The sequence below is a fragment of the Hipposideros armiger genome, unplaced genomic scaffold (assembly GCF_001890085.2).
Source record: "Hipposideros armiger isolate ML-2016 unplaced genomic scaffold, ASM189008v1 scaffold_382, whole genome shotgun sequence".
In the NCBI taxonomy this organism is placed as follows: Eukaryota; Metazoa; Chordata; class Mammalia; order Chiroptera; family Hipposideridae; genus Hipposideros; species Hipposideros armiger.
The window spans coordinates 561,290-579,844 of NW_017731732.1; the positions used below are offsets into that span (position 1 = coordinate 561,290).

Here is an 18,555-nt window from a genome sequence, read left to right on the forward strand (position 1 = left end):
CATTGGGTCGGCCAGCCTGGGACTGTTCAGGTGTCTCTCAGCCACTTCAAGTTAGCTGCTTCCCCAAATATCTGGACTTTTTATTCAGCATCAAGGATTTGTTCAGCTGCATGACCGTTCACCTTCACACCTGCACACCTGCACAGGAAGGGGCGGGGTGATAGCAGAAGGTTGAAGATGGAATGGAAGTTAGCAGACAGGAATGTTGTGTTTCTATAGTGAGGGACATTTCCTCTGTATTTTAAACCAGAGATAACAAGGAAGGTCTTTGGGACGTCTCCTGGTCTGAGCCCCCGACTAGTGCCTTATGCGCTGCTCATTTTTAAAAAAACACTTCTCCTTAGACTGGAGAACCCAGACCGGCCCCGTGCCCACCAGGCTGGGGAGAACATCCAGGTGGCGCTTCACATCAGTGGGGAGAGAGGGTCCTTCAGGAAACAGTCCTGGAGGACAGGCAAAGCAGCCATCTGAAAACACAAGGCAGCTCCATACTTTAATTTATATCCTAACAAAATCTTCATAGACCAAATATCTAAGTGTAGAAAATAAATCCATCACAGTACTAACAGAAGATAATCATTACTTTTTCACTGCAGAGGGAGGAATGAATGTCTTTAGTAGCATGAACACAGAAGACAAAACTAAAAGGGAAAACAGCTGTTGAAAATGACTGCCTAACAACCAAGTCTTCTCTGTACGGCCAAACCTGCTGCAAGCAAACTCAAGATGCAAAGTCAAACTGAGCAAAACTGTTTTAATGTCACAGACAAAGTGCAAATATCCCTAATACATACAGATCCCTAGAAATCAATACGAGACCGGCAATCAGATAGGAACTGGGGAAGGATGAACCGAGGAGACATCGGACCGGGAGTACGAATGGTGCTTAGGCACTTGGAGTACCGCTCCACACCATTGGTGACAAGACAAAGGCAGTGCACATTTATACCAACAGCCATTTTTCATCTTTCGACCAGTCTCCTTGTGGTCACCTGCAATGTTCACAGAGATGTTTGAATGGGCACTCTTATTCATGCCAGGTGTTTGCAGAGTAGTTCAGTTGGGCAACATTTATCAAAACAGCAGACATACTGTCCATTTACCTGGGGACTCTGCCTCTGAGAACTCATCACACAGGTGTGAGCGGTGGGACATAGAGGGATATTTACGCAGCATCACTAGTATTTTCCAAAGACGGAATGCTGTGCAAATGTCTAAGGTTCTGCAGCTGGTTAAATGGCATGCAGTGCAGCCCACTACCCTTTATGTGACAGAAGGTAGTCCTCTTGGCACTCAAGGGCCACCTGACTGTGCTGGAGGCTTTCCTGGCCCCCCTGGAAGGGTCTGGTCTCTGCTAGGCCTCCCAGAGGCCCCACAGAGGCTGGCTATCAGCTGGGTCCACGCAGAGGGCTGGCCTGACCTGTGGAAAGGAAAGGAACACAGACTGGTCACATAAACGCTGGCAGGGACTGTGTTTAAGTGAGTGACAGAGTGCTGGGTGCGAGGCCCAGAGCAACCCCTCTGTGGACAAGCCTAGCTGTGTATATGTGCAAGGCTCCTCTGTGGATGAGCTTAGCTGTGTATGTGTGCAAGGCTGAGTGTGTTTGCTGTGTGTATACACACGTGCTACGGTTGTGTATGTGTGAGTGTGCACACTCTGTGAGGGTGCATGTGTGCTGTGTGTGTGCATGGCTGGGTGTGTTTGCTGTGTGAGTATACACGCATGCTATCATTATACATGTGTGAGGTGTACATGCTCTGTGAGTGTGTATGTGTGCTGTGGTTGTGCATGGCTGAGTGTGTTTGTTGTGTGAGTGTGCACACGTGCTATGGTTGTGCAGCTGTGAGTATGCATGTGTGCTATGGTTGTGCATGGCTGAGTGTGTTTGTTGTGTGAGTGTGCACACGTGCTATGGTTGTGCAGCTGTGAGTATGCATGTGTGCTATGGTTGTGCATGGCTGAGTGTGTTTGTTGTGTGAGTGTGCACATGTGCTCTGGTTTGCAGCTGTGAGTGTGCATGTGTGCATACCATGTACACATGAACACCAGGCATATGCAGGCACCCCACAGCTACCCACATCTGCTCTCTGGTCTGACAAGAATCCCCTTCCCGACTCTCCGGCTTGTTGGACTTTTTACACCAGGAAAGACCCAGGGGAACTGGCCTCTGCCATTGCAGATCAAAGCAGCTAGTGCCCCAAGTGGCAAACAGGGCTGACTCCTTGGGCACACGCTGACCTGACCTTGGGTAAAAACAGAACTGCTTCCTGCGCCTTTGATGTTGGCCCCTGAGGGGCCCACCTGGGCATTTGCTCTGTGCCCACTTCCTTAGGACTGAGGAAGGGTTCTGTAAGTGCACACTGAGCAGGAAGCATAGCTGCGGCTTTTCTGGTTGAGGGCAAGACAAGCGGACTTTCTGAAAGGAAGGAGCTGGGGGAGGGAGGGCATTCAAGTATTCCTCTGAGGGGAAGAGAGTTTGGAAGCAGAAGCCAGAGTTTGTTAAATGGGACATGGATGGCGCACATAAGAGACTTCATGAAAAGTCAAAATATTGCCACAGTCATAGCAGCAACCTATGCAGGTGGTGGAACAGCATTAGGAAGGGGTCAGCGGGCCACGGTGGGCAATGCATATGAAGGCAAATGTGTGCGTGTGTGTGTGTGTGTGTGTGAAAGGAAACTGGAAGGAGCCCTGAGTTCTGTGAGGAAAGTAAAAATACTGAGCACAGGCACAAGCAATTGTCTTTCTCCTGGAGACTAAAATTCATGGGCTGGTAACCAACAGCCATATTAGGATAAGAAATATAACCTGTTTATGATAAGTTTGCAAAATTCACCTCACTGGTGCACTGAGTGTGCGGTGCACTTGACCCCCCATGCCCGTGGCCTGGTGTCCATGGCCAGCTCCCCGCAGCTAACGGGCTGGAACTGGGAAAGCCCATCCGGCCCCTCTCTCCAACCTCTACTCCCCTCTGGGTGGATACACACATTCTGAGAGTCAGCGGAGGCCGAAGGCCGCTGCTCCCTCCCAAGATGGAGCTACCGCTACCACCAAAGCAGACTTGGAGTGACCCCTCCAGGTGGGAAGGCCCCGAGGTCGCTCCATCCTCCTCTGAGGAAGCCCAGATCCTGGGCTCTGCTAGGTCTCCCCTCTCCAGATAGACTGAGTGGCCTGCCCTGACCACATGTTGTGCCAGCACTCATGTCAAGCTTCTAGGACTGCAGTGCCTGCCACCTTTCCAGCAATGGCATATGACAACAATGGCTGGCCCGCACAGGGCAGCCACTGAGCTGGCACTCTCTGAGCACCTCACACGCATGACCTCACTGTAGCCACCGCAAGCTTCCAGGCGGCCACCACTATGATCCGTTGCACAGATGTGGATAGGAAGCTTCAACGCTTAAGCAGCTTGCCCAGACTACTGCCATTGGTGGGGTTCATGGAGAGTCTCAGTTTGAACCCAGGTTTTTCCAGTTCCAGAATCCCAGCTCCTTCCCATCAGCAATGCCATCCACCCCCTTCCATGGAGACACCCGGGGAGGCTTCTGCCACCTCACCCCTCTCCTGGAAATATCCTCTAGCTTTTTGTCTAGACCACGCCTTTTGACCTCTACAAACTCAGGTCCCCAAAGGGTACCATTCCCTCTATTTAGAATCAAGTAAACAATAAACCATGACAGCTAAAAGCAAGGGAGTCGGGGCCAGCCACAACTCCTGGAATCCTGCTTCAGCCTCGCACTAGTCCTGGGCACTGTGCCCTGCCGACCCCCAGGGCAGTGCGATAAAACACAAACAGCCCCCAGTGTGCCCATGTGAGCCGCTCTGCTGATGGCGTGGTGGTGGGGGGAAATATGATAGAGTGAGGAGGACATGTGCTGGGCGTCCCTCCACTAAGCTTCACTCCTTCCTCATCTTCTGACTTCTCCCCCGAGGGCGGGGTGTCTGAGAAGGCCCAGCAGGGAATGGATGCTTCTGTCTGTGCCCGCCTGTTTTAACAGGCTCATTAATGGTGTCAGAGGAGACTATGTGGGGACCTGGACTTCCGCCTCTGCCTCAATCCCACGGTAACAGGGCTCCCTCCCCTTCCCCACCAGGTTGATTGGGGCAATAGCAGCGAGGCACTCTGAACCCTACCCAGCGGGAAGACAAAGACCCCTTCTTACTTTTTACCTCTGTGTTAACAGAGGGGGTACCTTGACTTCCACCCTCCACCCCTCACCCCACCTGCCCTCTGGAGCAGTGTCAGGAAAAGCCATCCGCAGTCTCATAATACAATACCGAAAACGTCCAGGTTTCCATAGAAAATCCTCATCATACCAAGAACCAGGTTGATCTCATACTGAGTGAAAACAACCATCTAATCAATCTAATCAACGCCAACACCAAGAAAACAGATGTTAGAATTATCTGACAAATATATTCAAGCAGCCAGCATACTAATGCTTCAAAGAGCAATGTGAAATACTCTCGAAAAAATAAAATAGGAAGTCCCAGGCAAGAAAGATAAACTATAAAGAAGAACCACATGGAAATTTTAGAACTGAAAAATACAGTACCCTAAGCACAACTACCCACCACTATGGAAACACTGAGAGCAGAACTAGAGGGGACACAGTGAACGGGAAGATAGGACAATATTAAATATACAATCGGCATGACAAAGAGAAGAAAATGGGCTGGGAAAAATAGACACAGAGCCGCAGGGACCTGTGGGGGGTAACAAAAGATGTAACTTCTGCCACATTGGAGTTCTTAGGGAGAGGAGAAGAGGACAGAAGTGAAAAAGTACTCAATTAAATAATGACTTAAAACTTCTCCAATTTGGCCAAAAAACATAAACCTACAGATTTAAGAAGCTAAGCAAACCTCAAACAGAATAAACCCAAAGAAATGCATATTAAGACAGAGCATACTCTAAGTTCTGAAAAACAAAAAGGAAAAAATATATATTGAAAACAGAGAGAAGTGACACTTTACCTATAGGGGAAAAAAAGTTTGAGTGACAGCAAGTTTTCATCAGAAATCGTGGAGGCCAGAATGCTTTTAAGTGCTGAAAGACAAATCAAGACATTCTCAGAAAAAGAAAAATTCAGAATAGTTGTCACCAGCACACATGCTATACTGGTGGTGCCAAAAAAATGGAAACAAGTGGACACTTTGGTCAACGTTACTCAAGCAGTAGTTCACTGTAGTCAGAAGTGTCTGGATGCTGATGGTAACCACTTTAAGCACTCTTGTAATTGCGGAAGTCAAACGTGACTTGTATTCACCTTTTGTTATTGGTATATATTGAGTATTACAATTTTAATAAGTTTTTCCTTTCTTAAAATGTATATACAGTTTTTTGGCACCCTCTGTATAAAAGTGGTTAAAAGAAGTTTTCTAAACAGAAAGAAAACAATGAAAGAAAGATTACTGGAAAATCAGTAAGAAATAAAGAAAATAAGCACAAATATTAGACAATAGACTCTCCTTTTCCACTTGAGATTTCTAAATTATGTTGATGGCTGAGGCAAAAACTATACCACTGTCTAATGTGATTCTAAATGTATGCAGAAGAAATATTTAAGATAATTATATTATAAACAGAGAGGGTAAAGGGACATAAAGAGAGATAAGCGGTCCACACTTCATTCAAACTTGTGAAATGATGGAACTAGTAAACTGTGGTTAAGTTTCAATAGATACAGAAAAGTCATTTGATAAAATCCAACAAATATTTCTGATAAGAACTCTCAGCAAACTACAATAAGAATAGATGGGAAGCTCCTCATTCTGGAAGGGGCAGCTACTGAAGACAGTCAGCAAAAATCATTCTTAATGGAGGAAGACTGCCTATTTTCCTCCTCAGGTCAGACACTCTCACAGGTCTGACTGCACATTGTACTGAAGACCCTCTCCAGTGCAATACAGTGAGAAACAGAAATAAAATAGACCTGGCTTGGAAATGGAGAGGGAAAGCTGTCCTTATTCACAGATGACAAGAGAGACTATGTGGAAAATCCTACAGAACCAAAAGCTACTAGAGCTAGAAAAAAAAAAGTGACTTCAGGAAAGATTCGGGAAACAAGGTTAATGTGCAATAATCAACTGTATTTCTGCCTACTTGTGATGAACAATCAGAAACTGAAAATTGTAAGGTACTGTTTACAATAAGAATCAAGAAGTATAAAATATTTAGGGTGAAACTGACAAAAGGTGGACAAAACCTAGCCATTAAAAACTACATAACATCATAGAGAGAAATGAAAGAGAATCTGAATAGATACTGTGTTTATGGGTCAGAAGGCTCAGCTTTACTAAGGTGTAAATTCCCATGGCATTGGTCTGTAGAGTCCATGCAATTCTGGTCAACAGCTCAGCCCAGTTTTTTGTAGAAATTGACAAACCAATCCTAAAACTCCTAGGGAAATGCAAAGGACTTGGAATAAAACAACTTAGCAAAAGAAGAAAAGTTGAAGAACTAAGGTTGCTTGATTTCAAGACTCATCATAAAGTTGCAATAATCAGGAGAGTGGAGATAAGCACCGATGTCAATGGAACTTCAGCAATAGATGCATGCATGTATGGACAGGTGATTTTTGACAAAGGTGCAGAGCCATGCAGTGCAGAAATAATAAGCTTTTCAGCAAATGTTGAGGGAACACTGGGATTCCATGGGCAAAAAGAGAAAACTTCAATCCATACCTCATCCCATATACAAAAATGAAATCAAACTGGATCGTCATAGATTGCCATATCCATAGCTTCTAGAAGAAACTAGAAGAAAATCTTTGTGACCTTGGGTTAGGCAAAGATTTCTTAGACACAACACCAAAAGCATGACCCATAAAAGAAAATAAGTGATATATTGGAGCCCTTCAACATTAAAAACAAAAGCAATTATTAAGAAAATGAAAATAACAAGCTATAAACTGCGAGAAAACACTTGCAACTCATGTATTTAATAAGGGTCTTTTATCCACGATATATAAAGAACTCCCAAAACTTGGTAATAAGAAATCAAACAACCCCATTAAAAGTGGGCAAAATATTTAAATAGTTATGTCACTAAAAAAGATATATGCATGACAAGTGTATGCAAAGATGGTCGTCATTATTTGTCATTCCAGAAATGTAAGTTAAGACCACAGCGACACATCACTAAGCACCTATTAGCAAGACCACAGTAGCAGTTCTGGCCATAAACCCTGGTGAGGAAGTGGATCACCTAAGACCAAAGGGCCCTCACTTAACCGAGTCTTTTCAAACCCCATTCAAGGAATCATTGTCTTAATTTCTTCCCTGCCCAATTGCCTCTTCCCAGGCCCATTGTGCAGCCAGTTTCCCAGTGTTACACAGGCCACCTCCAGCAGTCCTAAGCTTTTCCCTTAAGCAATCTGGGCCAGTCTGGCTTAGAAACCATCTTTCTGGTGCTTTCTGGTACTGAGGCACTAGGAAGGTAGGGTGCGTTCAAGACTGCCCAGCTCTTTCAGGTTTGCTTGTCCGTTGGTTTGAGGTGTCTTGACAGGCGCCATCGTATCCAAATAAACGAAAGAGAGAAAGACAGAATGTACCCCGACTCTCAGCACGCTCCTCTGGACAGATTTTTGAGGGCCGTCTGCGCCTGAGCGCGTTTCTGCCGGTCTGTGTCTGTGTTCAAGTCAGAGGAGGGCTGCCCGGAAGGACCTGCGCTAAACTGATAAGGCTCAGGCTCCTGCATGCCCGGAACTCTGCAGGGGTGGTTCTGTCTCTGGAAGTTCTCCCCGCGGGTCCTGGGAGGAGAGGCCTCGTCCAGAGGGAGGTCCTTTCCCCGAAGCTTCTTCAGAGTCCTGCCCAGGGGGGCCACTCGCACAGGTAAGGCTGTGAGACCGCAGCGCCCAGGTGGGGCGCGCAGGTGCGCGCACCTCGCCGTGACGTCGGTCCGCGCGCCTGATCCCGAGACCCTGACGCACTCAGGCTGCCAGCTCCTCTCTGCTGCCTTTTGCTCTTCCTAAAATAATCCGGAGGAGTTTCAGCCCCTCTGAAATGACCAGCGAAAGCTCTCTGGGGCTAAAATCAAGCAACGCGGAAAAGACGTGCCCTACTCCTACACCCCTTTTTTTGAACCCAGAGTTGGTGCGTATATGGAGTGGTCAGTCTGGAAGCCCCTGGGTGGGCGTGAGTCTGCAGAGCCTGGTATTTTTTGAGTCAGCCCGCTGAGATTCCGGCGGGTGGACCTGCCTCTCTGGAGGTCTCGGAACGCACGTGGCTCCACGAGACGTGATGCCACCGCAATCCCAAGCTGTCTGTGCCGGTGCCTCTGAGCTGCGCCCTGAGGAGCTGCGAGGGGTAGGGTGGGGATGGGGTGGGGACTTACCAAAGATTTTCAAATGGAGCACTCCACTAGTAAAAACTTTCCCACAGGTGACAGGGTATTTTCCCCCCTTTGGCAGTGATCCATGACTGAGTTATTAATTATACCCTATGAAGCACACGGATTTATGTGGACTGTCTCCCTAAGTATTTGCTGACCCTGGCTGCAGGCGCTCTCTGCACCCCTCCTTCCGCCTGGGATCCCGGCTGCTTTGGGCTTTGTGGGTTGTTCTGTGCACTGAGCCCAACACCACCCCGACGCGGAGGCCCTCATACACATCCACTGGGGCTCCGAGCTCTTCATCTGTAAAGTGTGACGATGGTGCTTGCCTTACCTGCCAGACAGTCTCCTGGTAAGGATCCAGTTCCTAAAGGATGGGAACCTTGCTAGGAACAGCAGGCCTCAGCCAAGCCCTTCCCCTCCTGCTCCTCACCTTGCCCACCTGTGAAATAAAGAAAAGGGCTCGCATTAGCAGTAATGTTTGTTATTTTGCCTAAAAAAAAGCTGGACTCATAATTTCAAAATATAAACCTTGGCTAATTCTGGAATATGGGTACTTAGGATTTTATGTTATTCTCTGTATCTTTCAAAGTCTGCTGTTCCCAAAAAAGAAAAGATGAGGAAATTAAAAAAATAAAAAAGACTCATGAAATTTGGTCTCTTCCAGCTGGAATTCCTCTGGTTCTGTATACAGGAAAATGCTCAGTACACCCAAGTCCTACAGGAAAGAGGGGCATTACTCTTATTTGTCTTGGTTCTGTCCTTGCATCGCTGTACCCCAACCCATCCCAGCTGTCCAGGGCAGCTGCGAGCTCACCAGGCAGCTGACTTGTTGGAAGCATAGGAGTTTTCTAGCTGGAGGCAGGTGAGTACAGGCTGATGTCATTTATACTGTTCTGATTTTATTTCATCGAACCCACCCCCCAACAGCTCCCACCTGTACTAAGCAGAAACATACACCTATGTGAAGAGACCCCTATCCTGTAGCCATTAGAAGTTCGCTTTGTGTAATAAAATCCCAAACATTCTTGGGATTAATGAAACCACGTTGCTGGAGAAAGCTGACATTGATGTCCCCAGTCCTCTAACTTAAAAACAGACAAACTAAATTAAGTAACAACAACAAAAACTTGTTCCCCACACAGTGTGCTGTGCTCTTTGCACCACTTTTCAGCGTGAAACAATTTCATGCTTGAGTTACAATTTATGAAAATAGGCACACAAGAGGGAAAATGTGAACAGACCCTCAGCTGTATTATTAGTCATTGCCACAGCTGAATGCGTTCCAGCACAAAGGTGTTATTCTGCCGGAGCATCTTGCTTTTGAACAGAATGTAACTCACTAACGGGTTATGCCTCATGTAGCTTTCTGTAATCATTACATTGCCATTCTCTGTAATGTGTCCTGTTTTTCATTAGGAGTATGTATCAGATGGGCAGGCACTCAAGCATGCATACACACTCACACATCTTTTAAGTCCCTTTTTGTTTGTGGCTGAAAATAAAGGCCATGAGCCATCAGTCATTTTTGGGAAAGCCCGCTGTGTTGATAAAGGTAATATCTGGAAATCAGAGTGGTGGCCGGATGTGGGTGTAGATTCTGAAAACCGGTGAACTGGGGCAGCAAACTGAGTGAAAGGACTGAGTGGAGGGTCCGGCTGGGCTCATCCTGGTCTCCTGTGCAGATCAGCAGTGTTGGACTGGAATATTCCGGGCAGAGGCACCTGGCTCACGTGTCGGGCGCTCTCAGGTCCCCTGGGTGAAGGCAAGTTCTCAGCAACAGTCCTCTGTGGAGGTTTCTGGCCGGGGTTCAGCGGTGCAGCCACAAGTGAATTAACTGAATAAAGGAGCCAAGGTACAAATCAAGGCCTTGCAGTGTTAACTTCCAAAAAAAACCCCAAAACAACAACAAAACTAGCAGGCAGGGAAAGAATCAGGAGAAAGAAACAGGGAGGGGACGTGAAAAGCTTGGAGAAGATACTGGTCTTCACAAACAAGGAGTAATCAATCACTTGGATGGTCTGCGTGAGACAGGCAGGAGGCAGGCACCCCAGAGTGGAAGCCTCACCGCAATTCTCAGCTTGCAGGAGAAGACCTAGGCCTCTGGCCCCAGGATTAGGATAATGGGGTTCTCCCCAGACAGGACCCAGGGCCCACTGGCCAGGAGGGCCTTAATTGGGAACCAAATGTGCTCTTATGACCTCTATGACGTGTTAACGAATGTTTTGATTGTGTTCCTTCCTCATTAGGACAAATGTGGTCCTCTTTGCCCTGGGGCTCTGATCTCACCTCCCACTGGGAAGAGCCCAAGACAGTGGACCTGTCCAGTCCGGTGGCAGAAATGCCTGCCTGGAGAGATCGCTCTGCCTTGGCCTCGGGGCTTGGAGGAGCCCAGGGCGCATCCCCAGGGACCCAGGCCCTGTGAAAACACAAAGGTGCTTGTGGTAACTGAGCTTGAGTGTCCTGTTAGGTGCTAAGCCACACAGGCGTGTGAAGCTTCCCCGATGCTGTGCCCTGCAGAGGTGACCAGGCTGGAGAAAATTCAGGAAGACAGAGCACTCAAAGCATCTGGAATCTTTAGTGATCACAAAGCCCAACACTGCTCTCACCCTGCTTACTGGTGGCACACCAGCAAGAGTGTCTGGGACCTCATGGCCAGGTGCTACCCCCAGCTGGCACTGAACCCTGAGGCCCATCTACCATAAAACCCCCTCCCCCAGCCCTCCGCTGCCCTGCTCGCAATGTCAGGACTCTGTCAGTGCAACGGAGACGACACAGGAGAAAAATGGACCCTGCGGTTTACTCAGAGACCACTGGGGGGGGGGGCCTGGTGGCAGCTGCAGGGGAGACATAGGCCAGTGGGACAGCTCTGGACTCTAGAGGCACAGACTGAGAGAGGCCCACAATGCCCGGAGGGGACACTCCCAGAGACGGAAACCTAGGTGCTGAATGAGCCCTGGCAGGTGGGAAATGGGACCTCAGAGAGACAAGCGTTCTCCAGAACAGAAATTCAGACCTGGAAATGTGGCCCCTCTTACAGCCAACAGACCCAGCATCTTACCAAGTGTGCATTCTCTCACCGAGCCCTTGTACCCATCTATGAGATCTATATCATCATGAGGCCCTCCCCCATTTTTATTTATACTGTCTTCATCATTTTAAGTGTACAGTTCAGTAGAGTTGAGTACACAAATGTTGTTATGTAACACGTTCTCAGAACTCTTTTTTCATCTTGCAAAACTGAAACTCTGTCCCCATTAAACATTAACTACCCATTCTCATCTCCCCCCAGACCCTGGCACCACCATTCTGCTTTCTGTTTCAATGAATTTGGCTATTCTGGGGACCTCCTATAAGTGGAATTATACAATATTTGTCCTTTTGTGTCTGGTTTATTTCACTGAGCATCATGTCCTCAGGGTTCATCCATGCTGTAGCAGGTGTCAGACTGTCCTTCCCTTGTTGAAGGCTGAATAATATTCCACTGTATGGATATGTCACACTTCGTTACCCAGTTATCTGTTGAAGGACACCTGGGTTGCGTCCACCGTTTGGCTGCTGTGAGTAAAACTGCTGTGCATGAAATGGTGTGCATGTATCTCCCTGAGAGCCAGTTTTCAGTTCTTTTGGCTGTGTACTTAGAAGAGGGATTGCTGGGACGTATGGTAGTTCTGTGTTTAGGTTTTTTAGGAACTGCCATACTGTTTTCCATACTGGCCGTACCAGTTTACAATCCCACCAACACTGCACGAGGGCTCCCTTTCCTCCACATCCTCGCCAACACTTGTTACTGCCTGTTTTTTTCTCATGGTAGCCCTCTGGAGGGAGTGAGGTGCTATCTCACTGTAGTTTTGATGTGCATTTCCATAATCCTTAGTGATATTGACCATCTTTTAATATGCCCGTTGGCCATATCCTATTTGGAGAAATGTCTATTTGAGTCCTTTGCCCATTTTTTAAATCAGATTTTTTAAATTGCTGTTGAGTTGTAGGATGTTTTTTTAAATATTCCAACTCTCTCCACCCCTTTTTTTTCCAGTTGAAGAAAACAAAAGGGCCGAAGAGGTGGGTGACTTGCTTGCTGGAGCCTCTGGCCAGGGGCAGGGAAGGAGGCAGGTAGAGCGAGCCCTGGGCAGGCCTTCCAGCTGCAGTCTCGGAGCAGACACTGCCCATTGAGTGCACAGCCTGGGTGCACAGCCTTGTGGGCCAAAGAGTGGTTTGAAAACCAGTGGCAAACCCTGGCCGCAGGGAACTCAGAAGCGTGTACTGTCCCTGTTAATGGCAGCCCCACTTTCTTGTTATTCCTGCTCCTAGGACGGGAAGAGAGAAGAGGCTGTTTGTGGAAAAATAAATGTAAACGGATCAATGCCGAGCGGCCATTTGCGCATCTGTTCTTAACGGGTTTCAGCTGAAACGACTGGAAATCTACATAGATCTGTTTATGTGGAGCCAGTTAAATATAAGTTTACAACTTGGAGGGTAACTGTGGGTCGGTACAGGAAGCGCCCTCCACATTCGTGTCCAGGCGTGCCCCTTGCTTCACCACAGAGGCTGCTGAGGGGGTCGGACTTTCAGCAAGTTAAAAAGATCACCATTATTTGAGAACAGTTACAAACTCAAGGTGCACCCCCAGCCTTTCAGCAGCACAGAATTCCTGCCTGGCCTGCTATCTGGGCCCAGTTCTTTGTTATCAGGGAGGAGACCACAAGGGGAATCACTTGTTACTGAGTAATTCTGTCTTTACTCCCCCAACAAATCAGTTCAGAGGAAGACAGCATGCAGGCTGCTGCCTCACGGTGCCCCATTGCCTTCTCTATGCTCTTGGGAGAGGCCTGAGGACAGCAGTGTCTCCTGAGGACATGCAGGTAGCCGGTGGGAGCAACTGCAAGGGGCCTGTTTCTGGAGGCTGGTGCCCTTCCGTGAGCCTTTTTCTATAGCACTCGCGACCATCCTACGAGGTCACACTGTCATCCCATTATAGAGATGGGAAGACTGAGGCTCTAGAGTGAATTGCCCAGGGCCACACCGACAGTACGGAACGAGGTGCCCTAAAGGAACAAAGCTTTTTCCTCCAGTCTGAACATCTTGTGGGGCAAGGTGACAGCTCAGACACCCACAGCACCAGCAGAAACGAGATGAATGGGGGGGCAGAGTGCACATCTAATAAGTGGCTTCAGCAGATTGATGCTGGGGTTGGGGTGCAGACATTGTGGGCCCAGGTCTTTTGTTTTTTGTAAAGAGAGCCAGAAATCACTAGATTTTTACATGTTGGTCCAGGTATTAAAAATAAATGAAATAAAACAAACAAACGCACTATGGGCGGGGCCGTTGGTGATGCTGGAGGAGGGAGGAAGGGGCTGCACTGGCTCGGCTCCCTCTGCAAGTCGGGGCTTGGGGTCTGACTATCAGGATCCTTGTCTCCCAGCAGCGCAGAGGCCTCTGCCACAGCAAGCAGCCCCACGGCTCAACACCCTAGTCCCTGCCTCCCTTCTAAAGCCTCTTCTTGCAACTTCCCAGGACTCCTGACCTGGCCTCCAGCACAGTGTGAATGTGCATTCATCTATAAACATTTATATAATAATATATCTCTGCAAAGTGACATCAGTCTGTAAAACACACCGCAGGACACAAGAATAGCAGTCCCATGGCCTCAGAAACAATTATCCCAAATTGACATCTGACAACATTGCCCCCCACCCGCCTCGGGCTATGATTGGTAAGGTTTTCATTTTTGTGGACCCCACACTGTGAAAATGTTCCTATGTTTCTTCATTGAAAATAGTTGTTTTTTAATAAGCAGCCCGGTGGAAAACAATTGTGAATGGCAGCTTCATTACGTGGGGATTCTCAGAACAAAGAGAATATTGCTCACACTCTATGACCTGTTCTATGATACTGAATTTTAATTAAAAAATATTAGCATATTAAATTGATGACAAGGAGGGTGTGACACTGGGGCTTTAAGAGAAATCAGGAAGGCAGAACACGGTAGGTGACCTCATCAGTGTTACTTCATATTTGTCTTTTCTCTGTCTCTTTTTAAATTTGAAGTGTTCCGTTTTGAACGAGGAAGGACATACTCCAAGCTGTACAGGCCTGCAATGGGAGGCTGGTAAAGCTGGAGGAGGGCACAGGAGGGCCTTGTTGGCCCTCTGGGGACCTCAGGTAACATCCTTGCAAAGAATCAGCCATTGTCTCAAAGGCCCCTCAAAGTGGCTACTGTCCCAGGCCACCTAGGAAGCATCAGGTTTTCTGAGCAAAAAACTTGGGGCCATGTCCAGGTGATCGGTCCAAGGTCATCTTTGTAGGCCTGAAACTGGGAACAAATGATTTTGAATGATATAGATGAAAGGGCGTACAGGCCAGCACTGGATGTCCAACTCAGCCCATTTCACTAATTATGAGATTTTTTCTCCTGAGGTGATGCAATAAATGAACAGAAACATCCAGTGTGCCAGTGCATTGGGTTGAAGAAAAGCTTCGTCTGAAGTGAGCAAAAGCAGTAGGCCTCCAGTGTGGACAGGCCTTTAGGACGTGGCCATGCCCTAAGGCTCAAGAAAGAGCCGCTGTCTGCTCCACCACAGAGCCTAAGTTCTGGCCACAGGCCCATGTGCAGGAAGGAAGTGGCTGCCCCGTGTCCTGCCAGCCTGACCTGCACCTGGGCCAAGGAGTGGACCACAGGCTGCTGGGTGATGCCCGGCTCTTGGGGCTAGTGAGACCAGCCTCACAGGGTGTGATCTGCCCCTTGCTGAGAGCACAAATGAGCAGGATTGGGCCACAGAGTGAATCAGGTGTGGCAGCAGGGCTGTGCCTCCCCGAGGAAGAGACCAGAATGCAGTCAGAGTCCAGGCTCCAAACTGGGGCACAGAACAGCAAGCACAAAGGCCCTGAGGCTGGATCAGGCCAGTGCAGAGCGGTGAGCCACAGCTGTGGCACAGGGGAGGTGCTGGTGTCCAGGGAGGAAGCTGAATTCTAGAAACAAGTGGAAGCCACTGTTAGGTTCCAAGCAGGAGAGGGACATGGCTCAGCGAGCATTTCCCAGAGATCCCACTGATGAGCAGAGTCTGGAGGGGTTGGAGGCTGAGCTATGGACGGCAATGGGGTGGGAGACCCCCGGGGATGAATGTGTGAAGACTTTGCCAGGTAGAAGCGGCGAGGTGTGTGAGGACTGGATGAGGAGGGTGAGGGGAGGGCCTGTGGACAAAACAGCTGACCCCTGGTGTCCTCAGCAGGACAGGGACCCAGTGATTCCTACCTGTCAGAGTGGGTGTGAGGGTTAGAAATGGTACACGTGGCCTGGCCCCCAGCAGGGACAGTGACCATGACAGGATGCCTGCACTGCCATTGCTCCTTCTGACCCGACCCCAGGAAAGTGGGAAGTGGGGCCTGGGCTAGGATGGGTGGCAGGGCAGGCGGATCCCCATTGTTGTTTCTGAGAAACCACATGTGTGCAGCATCTCAAGCAAACAGTGATGCAAGAAACTCCCAGCTTCTTACAAACTGTCTGATTGTTACGAAAGGACGTGCTTGGGCGCTGATGTGGGCGGTGAAGGCCACTGTGGCCTGTGGTCTCAGCAGTCCTGGAGGGCAGCAGGTGAGCCGGGGTCTGTGTCCACCCCTGCTGTGCCTGTCCCCAGTCCCCAGTCCTCACACTGGGGGAGCAGGATTGCATGGGTGGAGGTGGCAGACTCCCCAGTAAGCTCAAACACGACATGCACTTCTGAGCACCCTCCGGGCCTTGTACACATGCCATGCCGATCCCCATTGTCCTCACAAGCGGGACACGTGCAGTTTATCAGCGAGGGCAACTAGGCCTACCCTCTGGGATCTTCTCACTGGCCAGGAGGGCTCCCTGGAGGAGGAGGAGGGTGTCAGAACTGTGTGAGGATGGGAGGGAGGGGAGGAGTGGGCAGTGGGGGCAACGGAGCCAGGTTCCCAGCTCGGGCTGCAGTTGGAGACGGGCACAGGAGCAGCCTCCCCTGAGTCGGCACACACTTCCCACTCTAAATATGCCCACAATGACCCGATGCATCTCTTTGCAGGGACACCCACATCACCGAGCTCACCGTGTATTTCTGGAAGGTGCAGGACACAAACCTTTTGGAAAGCAGGTGCCTGCCGTGGGCCTTGGGCATGGTGGTGACTCTGGGCTCTGAGGCCCAGATCTGCGTGGGGCCCCTGCTGCATATGCACTGCATCAGAATTTCACGTGTGGGGGCCTGTTAGCCCACCAGCACCACTGTACACACAGACCACAGAAGGAGGCAGAGTTACTTCTGGCACAGAGACTGCAGCAAAGAAAGTAACGTACCAAGTTACACGAGTCCTACTGGGCTTGGGCCTCTGTGCACAGCGTTTGTAGAGGAGAACAAGGCAGTTGTCAGATGCATACCCCAGCTTTGCTGTTGTCTGAGGCTTTTGCTGCAGGCCCGGGCAGCTGGCTAGCTCCCTCCCCACCAGTGGAAATGGGTAAAAGAAGCCGAGAGGATGCAATGAGCAGCACAAAACCTTTCTTTCAAAAGTTGGTCCACCTCTCAAGAGAAAAGGTATAAGGACTTTGCTCTGGGCTGTCATTTGCTTCCTCAGGGCGCAGAGTAAACATGGCAAGGTGCGGGCAGGAGGCTGCTGGCAGGCTGAGCTGCTGGGGAGCTTTAAAAGACCACTTCCCAAGCTCTGCTCCAACCAGCAGTGACTTGTCAGTGCTGCAGGCTGGAGGTACTCCAGAGAAAGCCAGTGGAGAGAGAGGGGCTCTGGAGGGAGGAGCCTAAGTCACAGGTGCAGGCTGGCATCGTCTCCTCCTCCTGCAGGCCTGCTCACCTGGCCCAAACCCAGTCTGAGAGGCTGCTCCCTCCAAGCTCACAAGTGAGGATGGCAGGCCTGGGTTCCTGAAACGCAGCCCTGGTGAGTTTCAGCCTCTGCTTGGAACAGTTGGACCGGCGGCCAGGTGGTGGGCAGGTTGCCAGTGAGGCCAGAAGGAGACTCTGCTGTGGGCAGCACGGGGGACCGGGGACAGCCAGGTATGTTTCAGTCATTAGACACTGTCTCTGCCAGCAGTGTCTCAGGACCTCCAAGGAGATGGGACTGCACAGAGCTCAGGAGTCAGAATTATTCTTCCTTTGTCACTCTGGGTGGGCTGGGCAGGGCGCAGCAGCACCTCATTTCACAGGGGGGAAGCTGAGGCACAGCCAGGCCGTATCTTGCCAGGGCAGGCACAGCTGGGTCCAGTGCAGCCCGTTTGCTGTGCTGGGCACCCCTCAGGGGCAGGTCCCTGCATCACACAGTGAGGGACCCAGCGCACTTCATCCCTTTCTTTCCCATGACTTGACTGACCCTCAAACTTGGGCTCCTGTGTAGAAAGGATGCTGTTATGCATTGAATTGCATCCTCAATATGCTGAAGTTCTAACCCCAGGACCACAGAACGTGACCTTATTGGAAACAGTGTCACCACAGATGTAATTAGGTAAGACAATACTGGGACAGAGTGGGACTCCAATCCAACCCAAGTCCTGGTGTCCTTACAAAATGGACATTTGGACTCAGACATGCCCACAGGGAGGCCGTGTGGACATGGAGGCAGAGATGGGGTGACGCGTCTACACGCCAAGGGACATCGAAGGTGCCACCCACCCCCAGGAGCTCGGAGAGGCCTGGAACAGATCCTCCCTCACAGGCTCAGAAGCCCAGCCTGCGTCACCTTGACCCCAGACTTCCAGCCCCCAGAGCTGGGAAATGACATATTTCTGTTTTAACTCACTTGGTTTGGGGTATTTTTTTTATAACCCCGAGAGGCTGAGAAGGCCAGGGTGAGGGACACCAGTGTCCATGGTCAGTCTACCTCTAAAACTAAGTCGAAGCCCCTTCCAGCTCTGCTCTACAGACATTTAGTCTATGTTTCGTGGTTCAAAGAAAAAGTAAAACCAGGCAGTTGCAAGCGTGGTCCCTGAGTCCTCTGCTCCAGACCGTCCCCTTAGCAAGAAGAAGGAAGTGGCCCTCTTTCTACTTTGTTCTCAACAGAGACAGCGTTCTGCCCAATTCTCCCCATGTGTTCCCAAAGCAAGACAAGCACCACATCGTCTTTTGGGGCCAGGTGGGATCCTCAGAATAATCATGTGGACAACTCTCTCTCTCTGCAACTTGGAGACCCAGCCTTGTGCTGACTTCCCACTTAATCCATGAAGGACTGAAGTTATCAGTGACGGTCAAGAGCTTAACATGTT

General features: G+C 49.5%; 1 long non-coding RNA gene across 5 annotated transcripts in view; it reads right to left on the bottom strand.

The window, feature by feature from the left end:
* Positions 1–596: 596 nt before the first annotated feature.
* Positions 597–18,555, bottom strand: part of LOC109393523 (uncharacterized) — a 102,995-nt gene continuing 85,036 nt past the window's right edge. For 2 of the 5 annotated variants that reach the window (XR_002126275.1, XR_002126274.1), the window contains exons 2-4: positions 9,803–10,173; positions 8,671–8,778; positions 597–1,420 (exon numbers count right to left, since the gene is read on the bottom strand). This is a non-coding gene — a long non-coding RNA (uncharacterized LOC109393523). Of the gene's footprint in view, positions 1,421–6,688; positions 6,761–8,670; positions 8,779–9,802; positions 10,174–18,555 lie in introns of all 5 variants that reach the window. The other 3 variants (XR_002126277.1, XR_002126276.1, XR_002126278.1) reach the window with 2 other exon arrangements.